Source organism: Diadema setosum, chromosome 17 (assembly GCF_964275005.1).
Source record: "Diadema setosum chromosome 17, eeDiaSeto1, whole genome shotgun sequence".
NCBI classification, from domain to species: domain Eukaryota; kingdom Metazoa; phylum Echinodermata; class Echinoidea; order Diadematoida; family Diadematidae; genus Diadema; species Diadema setosum.
This window is the reverse complement of record NC_092701.1, coordinates 3,159,165-3,171,538: the sequence shown is the minus strand read 5'-3', so window position 1 is coordinate 3,171,538 and position 12,374 is coordinate 3,159,165.

Genomic DNA, 12,374 nt, shown 5'->3' with positions numbered 1-12,374 from the left:
ACATCACCTCACAACTTGTCATTAGGTTTGTGCATGGAATCTCGACATTTTCGGGTTTTTGTTTGTTGTTTTTGTTGTTGTTTTTGTTGTTGTTGTTGTTGTTGTTTGTGAAAACGCAGTTATGCCCCTGTCTCAGATCCTAATCTATACATCTGACTGATTATTGTCCTGAAGTTTATTCAGCCATTAAACAAAATAACATGATATTTTTACTATCAAAAGCAGAAGATTTAAATTTTTGTTTATGTCAAAGTTGTTTTTGTACATCCTCCATGTTCAATAAAAAATTGTGAGGTGATGCCATTGATATCAGCTCACTCATTTGCATATTCATATTTTTACTGTTCGAAGAACTGTTTGACATAATTCAGCAAAGCTTCACAATTTCCTAACTTCTCTTGTTTTTACCCGAGTTTGATAACACTAGTTTTCAATATTGTGCAGATAAAATTTTATTCTGCCTTTCAGACTATCATTAATCCGCTGTATGATTAGACTTTAATTACAAAGAGAAAAATCAAACTAAAGAGCATTATACTAAAATCAGACAATGGTTTTTTGAATTGTTAAAGTTTGGCATCATTCATGGAAGCATACAGTGATATCAGTCGCAAGCATTAATCTGTTATGCAAATTGAGGTGATGACGTCAGCGCATTAAGTTTGTCTTGTTTGTCTTGAAACACAGATATTTTTAAACTTCAGTCATTTTACATGAACATCGTGAAAGTAGGCCTATATCTGTCATCCCTCTAGATTTTCTAGAAAAGTGATGATTTGCTTTCAGTGAGATGGGTTGATTTGCAGGATTATCGACAAAATTTAATTTCACGATATTGTCAAAGTACAAACAAAATAATGCGACATTGTGAGGCAAAGACGTCATCAGTCCGTCTAGTTTGCATAATAGTTGCTGCATACATCAAACTTTGAAATTTGATATTGCTCATATCTTTTACCCCATGCAGTTTACGAACCATTTCACAATATTTTGCGCATTTCACTTCACTTTTCTCTCTAAAGTCTGTCATGAATACGCATTTATGCAAAGTAAGTATAACCTGTTCAGCCCACGTGGGTCAGCTCGAGGGGAGGAGTAACGTTTCGTCGCTTTTATTCCAAGAAAGTCTGGTAGAGTATAGTACACTGCAAAAAGTCCGGTGTTAAATATGAAACACCGAATTGGTGTTAAATTTCCGGTGCTCATTCATGGTGTTAGATTAACACCTTCGGGTGTCATTTCAAAATTAATTTTTTTTTTTAAAGTTTCTTAGTAACACCAGTTGGTGTGGTCCCCTATTGAAGCTGGACGGGTGTTATACCATTGAAATTAACACCACCAATATCAAATCAACACCATGCGGTGTCATTATTGAATTAACTCTAGCGCAGTGTCAAAAATATCACCAGCCACAGTGTCAAATTAACACCACGAAGTGCCAGGCGAACACTTTTTAACACCGTCACAATACATTTTCTACACCTGTGGGTGTGGTCCTCTATTGAAGTTTGATCGGTGTTAGATTTAACACCCATGGTGTTAAATCTAACACCGATGTTTTTACAGTGTAATCTCTTTGGTGTCACTGAGGCTATGATACTCAGTGATGTGACATGTTGCTGAGTTACCATCATCTTTTCCTCTCCTCCTTAATAAGGCAAAATGAATAGGCGCGGACAATCTCTGTATGTGAAGATGCACTCTAAAAACACAAATGTTGAATTAGCATTTAAAAGGGCCGAGGAGTGACAACATTTTCAAAGTGTTGGTTTTCCTGCTAGATTCAACATTTAAAATGTTATTTTAAAAGTTGGATGCAACACTTCAAAAAATGCTGTCACTCCTCGGCCCTTTTAAATGTTGATTCAACATTTGCGTTTTTAGAGTGTGGTTGCAATTTTGATTCCTATCATCACCTATACATATAGCTCGACCTAGACATAATAATTTGACGCATATCCAGTCGGTTTTCATTCTCTTCTTCTCTTTTGTCATGTCTGTTGTTATTATTGACGTATACAGGCCTATAGTTCGGACACAAGAAAATGTTGAAAGATCAGCAATTAAGGAAATCGGAAAATCTGTTCATGGGTTCTGGGCTTTCAATGGTAGATGGAAACTCGTCAACAATTTACTGATATCACATTGGAATACAATTGGTATGGTCCACGAGGGGTTTCAGCATGTCACTGCAACGTGTTCTTGTGCAACGTCCTCAAAGGCCAGCAATAACATGTTGTGCAACTTCCTTAAGAATTTGCAACAAACTCCAAAAAAAAAATGTATTCACACAATTACATGTGAAAAAACATGTGCAAAACATAAGAAAAATCAAACTACCATGTTACTGAGATATATGTGTGCAAAACATGAGAGAGAGCATAATGTGAGCAGCAAATAGGGAGATAAAAGCTGCAAAATATTGCATACTACGTGCTCAGGTGTGCGCTCCGCGCACATACAATTTCTGCAATATTCTCAGATTCTGAGCTTGCAACATAATATTTTATGCTCAAATTTCACTACGAGCTATGGACCACATATATAGGATAATGGCATTTATGAAATGTATTTCTGCATTCACTGCATTAACACGGATGTCTGGGAACATTCCGCTTTAAAGCTATCGGATACAGTCAGTCCGCAGCACCCGATAATTCGCTCGTATTTATTCAACTCGTATGCAAGCCCGCTCTAGGCTTGCATACGTAATGAGCTGCGTAAGGGGATTTTGTCCTTGGGCTTTCGGCAACAAAAATACACCTTATGTTCACAAATTTGGTACCAAATTCAAGGAAAATATGTAAACTATCGTCACATGTTACTCAAATTATTGTAAATGAAAAATATCATAGCGTAATTTCAGCTTGAAAAATGATGAAAAAAGTAATTCGTGCAGTACACGTTCAAGACGTTCAAAAAATACCAAATTCACCTTGCGTCTCAATGAAAATGCTTTATTTGGTAGTCCATCTCCAAATCTTTGTATCCATGTAAATATCTTGACAATTTGTTGCTTAATCCGGTCAGGAACCAGTAAAATATACATCGATGTCAGTGCTGATCAGCTTGAAACCGTGCAATTTCAAGAGTAAGCTCTCTCATTGGACAGCGCTTGCATTCAGCGCTTGCATTACGTTATTACGCTGCTACATAACGGTTTCATGCCACTTGCGGTTTCTTAGCACGGGTGTAGTCCAAGCCAAGTTGAAGTGCTGGATGCAAGCACTGTCCAATGAGAGAGCTCTCTCGCGCCACTGTACACTTTGTGTGGAGCATACTTCCGGCATAGGAGTGAATTTTACAGACATTTCAAAACGGAAAAACTAGTATAAATCATGCTTGCGTCTCCTTGACTCCAATATATGATGAGCATCTAAGTTTCCTCTCTACGAAAAAGCCAAAATCAGAAACAACAGTTTCTTAATCCGGTCAGGAACCAAAAAAGAACTTTAGACGACAAAATCTTCCGTGAAAAGCAGGTAAAATTTTCGCAAATTCAACTGATTATATAGTCATGATAAGATCCGATGTTATACGCAAATTTAGTATCAAAATAAAGATCAAAGTCTGGAGAACAATTTACCGTGACTTGTAGCCATGACAAATGTATGTACAAGTCGCTACACTGTGAAAACCATAGCCCTATCAAAGTCTCGCAAAATCTCGCACGACGAGACACCTTTCGAACGCTAAGATCGTCAACGAGAGTGCTGAATAAATCTTGCCGGATCGGCTCACTAGCATACGTGCTGCGGACTGACTGGATAGTAGAGGAATCTCATCGCGGCGCCTTTGCTGCAAGAAAACGACAACAACAACAACAACAACAACAAACAATCTCTTGTGTAACAGAAATTCCAGGCCCGGTCATCCGTTCTTCCGTGAGGACAGTTGTAAGGCCTGTTGTGGATACATTTACGATTCATCGCAACTGATGGTAAAATCAAATGCAAGCAACCACACCCAGGGGCGGATCCAGGAATTCCGTGTAGGGAGGCGCCTTTACAAAACTTAAGGGCTCCCCCCCCCCTCACCTTTTCTTTGTATTTCTTTTGATTAAAAAAGAAATAGAATAAAGAGGGGGTGCGAGCCCGGACGATGCCCCCCCCCCCCCCCCCCCCCGCCTGGATCCGCCACTGAAACCCTTGACTCCGGTTGTCAGCCTGATGCCTTGCATGCCATTAGTGATCAATAGTAGGTTCTGCAGTGTGAAGTACAGTGTACGGTGGTGTAGTATATAGGGAAGATATAGTGTTTGCGCAGAGCAGCTTACTCATGTTACTTTTACTTTTTTTTTCTTTTACTTTTTTTTTGTCTTTTTGTCTAAAAAAAAATGGGGGGTGCGTGCGCGTCCCTCCCCCTTTAATTTTGCAAAGGCGCCTCCCCTTACGGAATTCCCGGATCCGCCCCTGAGTGTAGTGTACAGTGTATGATAATGAGCAAGAATGTCATGTACCGTAGTAGACTTTTCGATATTAGTTATCATGCATTGAGGAGAAAAATGATTATAATGCATGTAATGTATACAGGCCTATATGTAATACAGTAGATCCTGTTGAAACACGAGGTCGAGGATGTTTAACGCGTGAAGTATTCGAGCCGAAACTAAGACGAAACGCATGATGGAGGACAAATGGTATGTCTTGAGGCAGAATTCGACTCAAATCCGTTGAGGTATTTGGCTGTATTAAGCAGTCAACACCTTCATAAAGGGGTACTGGCCTTTGCAAGCTTTGTCCGCAAAATAAAGCAGCACATCGCAAGAACTTTAACATTTAACAGCAACGTAATAATCATAACTATACTTGAAGATCAGAGCTGTTTTTACAGCAGTCAAATCTAATGGCTTCCCAGTCATTTAATACAACATGAAAATATCTCACTTATGTGCTTTTATAATGATCTCGTAAACAGTTTTCCCATTTACCTAATACATGTATACACACACATCAGGCACACACAATTTGACTTGACTTTCAAAGCAAAATAATCGTCAACCTTAATTCTTTGGATGATAGTTATTAGAGCAGTAATATCTTCTCTTAGATTGCAAAATTACACCATCCGAATCGGGTGATGTTCACTATCCCGACGGCTCGCTAATCCGAAAATGAAATAAGGTTCGTCATTCCAAAACTTTGTTATTCCAAAAATACACAATATTCCCGTAATTGACGATTTTTAATCCGAATATGAAACAGGGTTCGTGAGTCCAAACATTTTGTGGCGTTAACCAAAAGGTTCGTTATTTCGAAGTTTCGTTATTCCGCAAGTTTTTGTTAATCCCAAAATGAATTGATATTCGTTATTTTAAAAGTTTGTTAATCCCATGAAGAACAGGAAGGAGGAGGAGAAGAAGAAGAAGATAATGTATGATGAACCTTCGGAATTACGAACCTTATTTAGTTTTTAGATTGACGAAACCTTCGGAATAACGGACATCATCCGATTCCTGTGATGTAGTTTTGCAAACTAAGAGGGGGTATTACTACTTTATCATCCAGATAAATCCGAAAATAAGAAGGAAAGCACTACAAGCCTTAGTTTACTCGCGAATTAACAGAACTTTGGAATAACGAACCTTATTTCATTTTCTGATTAACGAACCTTCGGAATAACGAGCTGCGTATGTAGGCCTGTCCCCTAAATTTGCCGGCACACCTGAAACGACGTGCGCATCATCCCGTAGAGGAACAACTTCACCCACACAAGTTAATTCTTTCAAAGAAAGAGAAGAAGTCGTGGGAGATGAATGAGTAGATAAAGAAAGAAAAACACGTGACTTCATTCTCTATGCTTCTATTTCTTTGCTCTATCTCACATTAATATTTGCCATGAGGTTTGATCGAAAGTGCTAATAGAATGTTCGGTCTGAGGCTTCAGCTATAATTATCCTTAACATGTTTTGTGGAACTAGGTCAAGCAGTCAAAAATGAGTCAGGATGTATTATTCAATCTAAGTAAACCCTTCTTTTTCTTTCTAGTCGGTATTGTCTGCGGACAGTTATCTTGAGCGCAACTCTTATATATTCATATACTTCCTATGTATTCCTATATATATTCCTATCTTTCTATATTATTGGCTGACTTCTCTAGTCTGTTGGATGCCTCGAAAAGGGAGGAATAATGATTGATGTGGCAACATTGATATTTGCGTGCTGCGGATGGTGTGAATGTATCTATGTGTGTGTGATGGAGGTTGTGGGGGTTGTAGTGGTTGTCCGTGGGGGTTACGTGGGGTTGTCACGTGGTGGTTGTCCTATGATAAATGTGGTCACATCTTTAGATAAAAGACATTTTCGAGAGCATCATACGACACAAGTGTGGGTTGTGGAATTGTAATAGGGAAGGGGTAGGAACAAACAAACAGCCATGCCTTTCTCCGTGTCGATGAACAGAAGCCTGTTTCTTCGATTTTAGATAATCGACAACCTTTTTCCTCTCCTTCAAAGGTACATTCTTAGACTTGAGAAGTTCATGTGTTATATTTAGATGAAGTAATGCCGCAAATCTGTCGTAGTTTAAGGGATTTAACTATTTTGGAGTAACTGGAATGATTGAATATAACACCACTGAAATGGACATAAGTTGAATGAAAACATGACTATATCCTTGTAAGTCCTACCAAACTTTACACCCTCGAAGTCTTCATATTAATAATCGCGGGAGTAACGAAGAACAAATTTCTGTATAAAAGTAAGGTATCTCATTTAGATAACAAATTGTCTGCCATTACATTATCGATATCACTTGCGCGTATAGGAGCCTCTAAACATGACTTCTAATGTATATATGCTTATGATATAATTCCTGATTTATGCTCTGTGTTATCATTTTTTTTTTTGGACGAGTTTTGTTGGAAGAAAAATGAGTATGAAAATGAATGAATGAATGAATGAATGAATGAATGAATGAATGAATGAATGAATGAAAAGGGGTGATGTTCGTTATTCCGAAGGTTCGTTTATTCGAAAATGAAAAAGGATTCGTTAACTCGAACATTGTGACGTTATTCCGGAGGTTTGGTTATCCAATAATGAAGTAAAGGTTCGTTATTCCGAAGTTCATTTTATCCGAAAATGAAATAAGGTACGTTCATCCAAAAACGAAAACAGGGTATACGTAGTAGCGAAAAAAAGAAACTTATTTCATTTTCGGATTAGCCAACCTTTAACCTGCAATCTGCTAGAATTTTATTGCACGCATGATTCCTGTCAGTCTTCATGAAAAATACCAAAATATTTGAGTCTGCCGTGAAAGGATAATCTGGTAGTCTGTAATGGATATTCCGACATGGATTAAGTCGGTCAAGCAGCGGGTCACCATGGCAATGTGACATCCAAATATAATGAATTATACGCTCATTCAGTTTTAAAGTAGGTGCAAAATATAAGATGCAATTGTGCATTGGAATTTCCATTCTTAGCCTAGATTATTGAAATTTGGACAGAGATTTGATAGATGGTAAATCTGAGGGTCCCGTTTTATAAAAAATAAAATCGATTCCTTACTACATAGACTGCCATAGACTCATAGAAATCAACTATGATATATTATAACTTTCATAAAACAGGCCTCGATGTCAGATCAAATGTGATGATATTCAGTGCAGTAATATGATGATAAATTATCAGTTAGGCTTATATTGTAGCTGTTGTGGATTTAAAAAAAAAAATTAATTCTTCTGTTCTCTATCGATGTAATGTTAGACACTTTCCTTAAACAAGATTTTTTTTTTTTTTTTTAACTGGGACGTTTTCATTTAATTTGGTTATGATCTTGTAACTTTTGTTGTAATAACAGCTGTTTTGAGGTCATCGTGTACCTCCGAGAACATAATTTTTATCAATACAATCCTGGAGCTGTGTGATTGCGTGCAAGCTAGGAATTTTCATCTTCAAAATTCTAAAACGCATGCCTTCTGGTGAACTAGTTTTGTCAAACTTAGGTGCATGACCAAGATTCTTCGCGATTTTGTGTCATCAACGATGACCCAAATTCCTTGCCTTAGTTCTACTTATGGATTTCTTTTATTCTTTATTATACTTTCTTTGGGGGAGAAACCGCAGGATCAGGGTGTAATTACAACATCCTCTTTTCTTTTATTTCGCCTTTAAAGCTTTAGCGATGGGCGGATTTATGATGGCGAAATTGTGTCAAACAGTCAGACACTTGCATCGCTGTTGCCGTCACAGAACGTTTATAGTGTAGATCGAGCTGTAATAGTCCCCGGACTAAAACAAGTGCCGTATATAAAACAAGCCCGACAAAGGAGCACCTTGCGCATATGCGCGTGTCTACGTTCATTATTGGACGTCTGGAGGCCCACGCGATGCGTCATGTGCAATTACGCAGTCGAAATTTGCATAATCATCTTTAAAGTAGGCCCTACTTTTTTGAAATCATCCTGAAAGTTTCCACGCAAGATATCGAAAATGAGATGGGTATTACCGTAAATAAAATAGTAGCAAATGTAGGTCTGAAGAGTAACAATAACAAGGATTTGATGGGGCAGAAAAAAAAAGTATTTACAAGACAAATGCAAACAAACAGACAATCAACGTGAGTCATTATCAAAGAGGATTTAATAATGAAATCATTATAATAGTGATATAATAAATGTTAATGAACTATAATCATGGGTTAGAGTAAAGTCCATTGTAAGAGAAAAGACTTTATACAATTAGGCCTACATGTATTGCTATGCAATACAACAAGCAAGTGTAAGGTGTCAAATCATATCTAACATAATGACGTATTATTAAATGGAGTAGAACGTAATATTACATAGTCTTCCTGTGATACACTAATGTACAATGATGGAATAATTTCACTTGTTGCTTTTAATTATACAAAAACATGTTTAATCATATATCATGGAAAAAAACTTATCAAAGAAACGTGATACAGAGAGCAATGAATGATGTATATGAACACTGTTGAGAAAAACCTGGCAAATAAAGAATAGAAGGGAAATAATTATGATTTCAGTCCCGCGTTAACCTAAAACATTGAGAGAGGGAGAGAGACAGAGACAGAGACAGACATACATACAGACAGACATACAGACAGACAGAGGAGATAGTCAGAGAGAGGGAGTACGATAGGGAGATCTAGGGAGAGAGAGGGAGGGAGGGAAATCTTGGAGTTCGCGTGGGCGAGAGAAAGAAAACAAAAAGAGTGATACACAGACGGATAGAACGGCGGGAAATACTTTGTGTACGATATATTATACAAAGCATGATTTATTTTGACTGAGTGACAATAACGCTTATAGTTTCTGAATGAAGACTGCTTAAATAAGTCTGTTTACGCTAGTTTCTGAGAAATACACTCTGCACAGAAAGATGGTTTGGTTTCAACATTGTTCACAATCCGTCATTGACCACTTTTCTCCGAAAATAGGAAGGCTCGCAAAAGAATCTCTTTCCCTTCATTTCTACATTTTCTGTCTATACGATTGCATAACGCACTATAGACGGGATTATACAGATGAACTGGGAAGATGATCTTGGAAATTTGGAAGGCTTGCGAATGAAACGTCTTTCCTTTAAATTCATCATTCTCTCTAACGATTGCATAACCAATATAACGAGAAAAGACCGTTAAGCTCAAAGACGATTTACCTGAATCACAATGTTCACTGAAGTGTGCGTGTACTCTGTTTAGACGAGGCGAAAAGTTTGTTCTCTCTCTCTGTCGATATTATGTCTCAACATTTTATCAAGATACCAAAGTCCTTTACTATCTCTTCATTTATCAGTCTATCTATCCTCCTATCTGAGTACCTGCTGCGTATAGTCGTTTTCTAAATTTCTTGATTTCTGCTCATAAATTTCACATTTCCAGTGCTATATATTCATTGTATATTGTTTGTATATTCGTCAATCTGATCGTTTTCTGAGTGCGTCTGTATTATGTTATCTGTATCTCAGACCTCATCTCTATCTATCTCTCTGTTAGTTGGCTGTCTGTTTCAGTCTCTCTCTTTCTGATCTATCTGTGAATTTTCGTTCATCTTTTGTCTTGTTCACAGCAGTGATGACTTGGAATTCTTTTGTGTTTCAGAGATACTCTAGCTCTATATAAGCTTTTTCTCTCGCCACGTCCCCTGGCGCCCCGTTTTCATTTCCTTTTCTTTTCACTTTACCCCCAATGAATGCAAAGGTTTATACGAAGGAATATTTAGAACAGCATTCCAGACATCCTCTAAAAGTGTTAAGCATACATTGGCAAATTTCTAGACAGGTAGCGTTGCGTCTCACACGTTAAATACGATATCATTGAAAATCTAGAACGGAAGTGGATGGAACAAAGCCTTAATTGAAGAGGTGTAAATATTTGGACACTTCACATTTCCTACAACTTTTAAGGACGCTGACCCGAGTATAGGAATGGAAACAAAAGCGATGGCATAGAAAGATCCATTGCACTTTTGGTCTTTGTTCACGTTTGTGTGGCTTCGTTCTCTTTTCAGGGTTGTCTCTAATGGTCTGATAGGGTCATTTCCCTTTCCAAAGGTCAAACGTAACGGTTGTTACAGAAAAAAAAGAAGCCCGAAAAAGTGAAAAAGTGACTTCAAAACCCTAACACAAAAAGGATAGCTCAATGTAGGGGTGTACCGGCAGCATCTGTCAGAGTATGACAAATGCATGTAATATTTCATTTCATTTCATTTCATTTCATTTCATGTCATTTCATTTTATTTCATTTCATTTCATTTCATTTCATTTATTTCCTTTCCAACAACACAAAACATTTATATACACAAAATCACATAAAAATAACACAAATTCAAAATAACACAATATCAATAATATAATAGTATATGAAATATTATAATATGCATACGATGTTTTGATGTGATGTAATATATAAGGATGGGATAAAGGAGAGGGTAGGGGAGGGTAGGATGTGATAAGATAGGGTAAGATTATGATATATGATATGATATGATATGATATGATATGATATGATATGATATGATATATGATATATGATATATGATATATGATATGATATGATATGATATGATATGATATGATATGATATGATATGATATGATATGATATGATATGATATGGTGATAAGATATGATACGATAGAATATATAATTATGATATGATTATGATATGATATGATATGATTTCACATTGACAAGGTTATAAGCAAGGAGATATTGAGGGCGCTGCAGAAAGCGTGTCATTTTTATTTTCCTGGAGCAAATACAATAACAATATCACGGTGATACGTGATTTGATACCATTTCTGTTCGTAGAATGAAATCGCAATATAACACGAGATGGAATTTTGTTTGCACTTTGGTATCTAAAGATTAATAATGATTTTCAAACGCTAGATTGATATTGGGCGACTGGTTGACCGCAGGACGAAGAGCAAGTTTACCCATATTGTCACCACATACTTATGAATGGTATTGGTCTCTTTTTAGCGTTGTACCGGTGGGTGGGTTTCGGAAGATAGTTTCAATGTTGAAGGAAATCCCACGCACTGTGAACAAGCCATTTACCCCACACCTCCGCATTCAGAGTGTGTGTGTACACTGGGATTATAAATGCGAAGCCTACGACGGCGGAAACTCCTCAGTAGCGGGATTACCCATCCGTAGCGAGGTAAATATCAGCACAGGCAGGACCATTCAGCAGTGACGCACTTTCTCATATTTCCCACGCGCCCGGTAGGTATGTCGTAGCCGGGAATAGTGTCCCCCTTCACCTGTAAGGCGCCACCCGAAGACAGGAATCTGTCATTGGAGGGATTCTTCCAGACTATTTCAAAACACACACAATGACACATGTACGATGATCTCAAATGCGTGCTGAAAAGGCTGCTTACTGTTGATGAAGTAAAATTAAGTCATAAACTAACATGAAGTAACTCAAGCTGACTTCCCGGAAATATAGTATGAACAGATTTTATAACCAAGTATAGGCTTGCGGCAAAAACACCCTCACAATTTTACAGTAGACAGAGTCAATAAGAGCATCGGTGACTTGTATCAATATGCAGGGACGGCAAAAACAACTGGAGGACAATTTTCTCTTTGATATTGTCACCCCTCCAAGATCAAATCGAATTCATTCAGACAAACTCTTCTACGTCTGGCGGTTATAGAAAGAACCCCAGCAGACGATTTGTGACTTACCTCTTTTCTGTCCCTTTTCTTTCTTTCCGCTTTCCCGATTGTTCCACCGTAGTTGGTGATTTAAACGAAAAATCACTCGTTCATTCCTCGTTATTTATGATAACCAAAGCAACCGCTTTAAATCAAACAGACAGAATAATCTATAGTTTGAGACGTAAAATGTAGTATAGGCCCTTTTATTTGAGGGTGGTGAGCATGTTTTTTA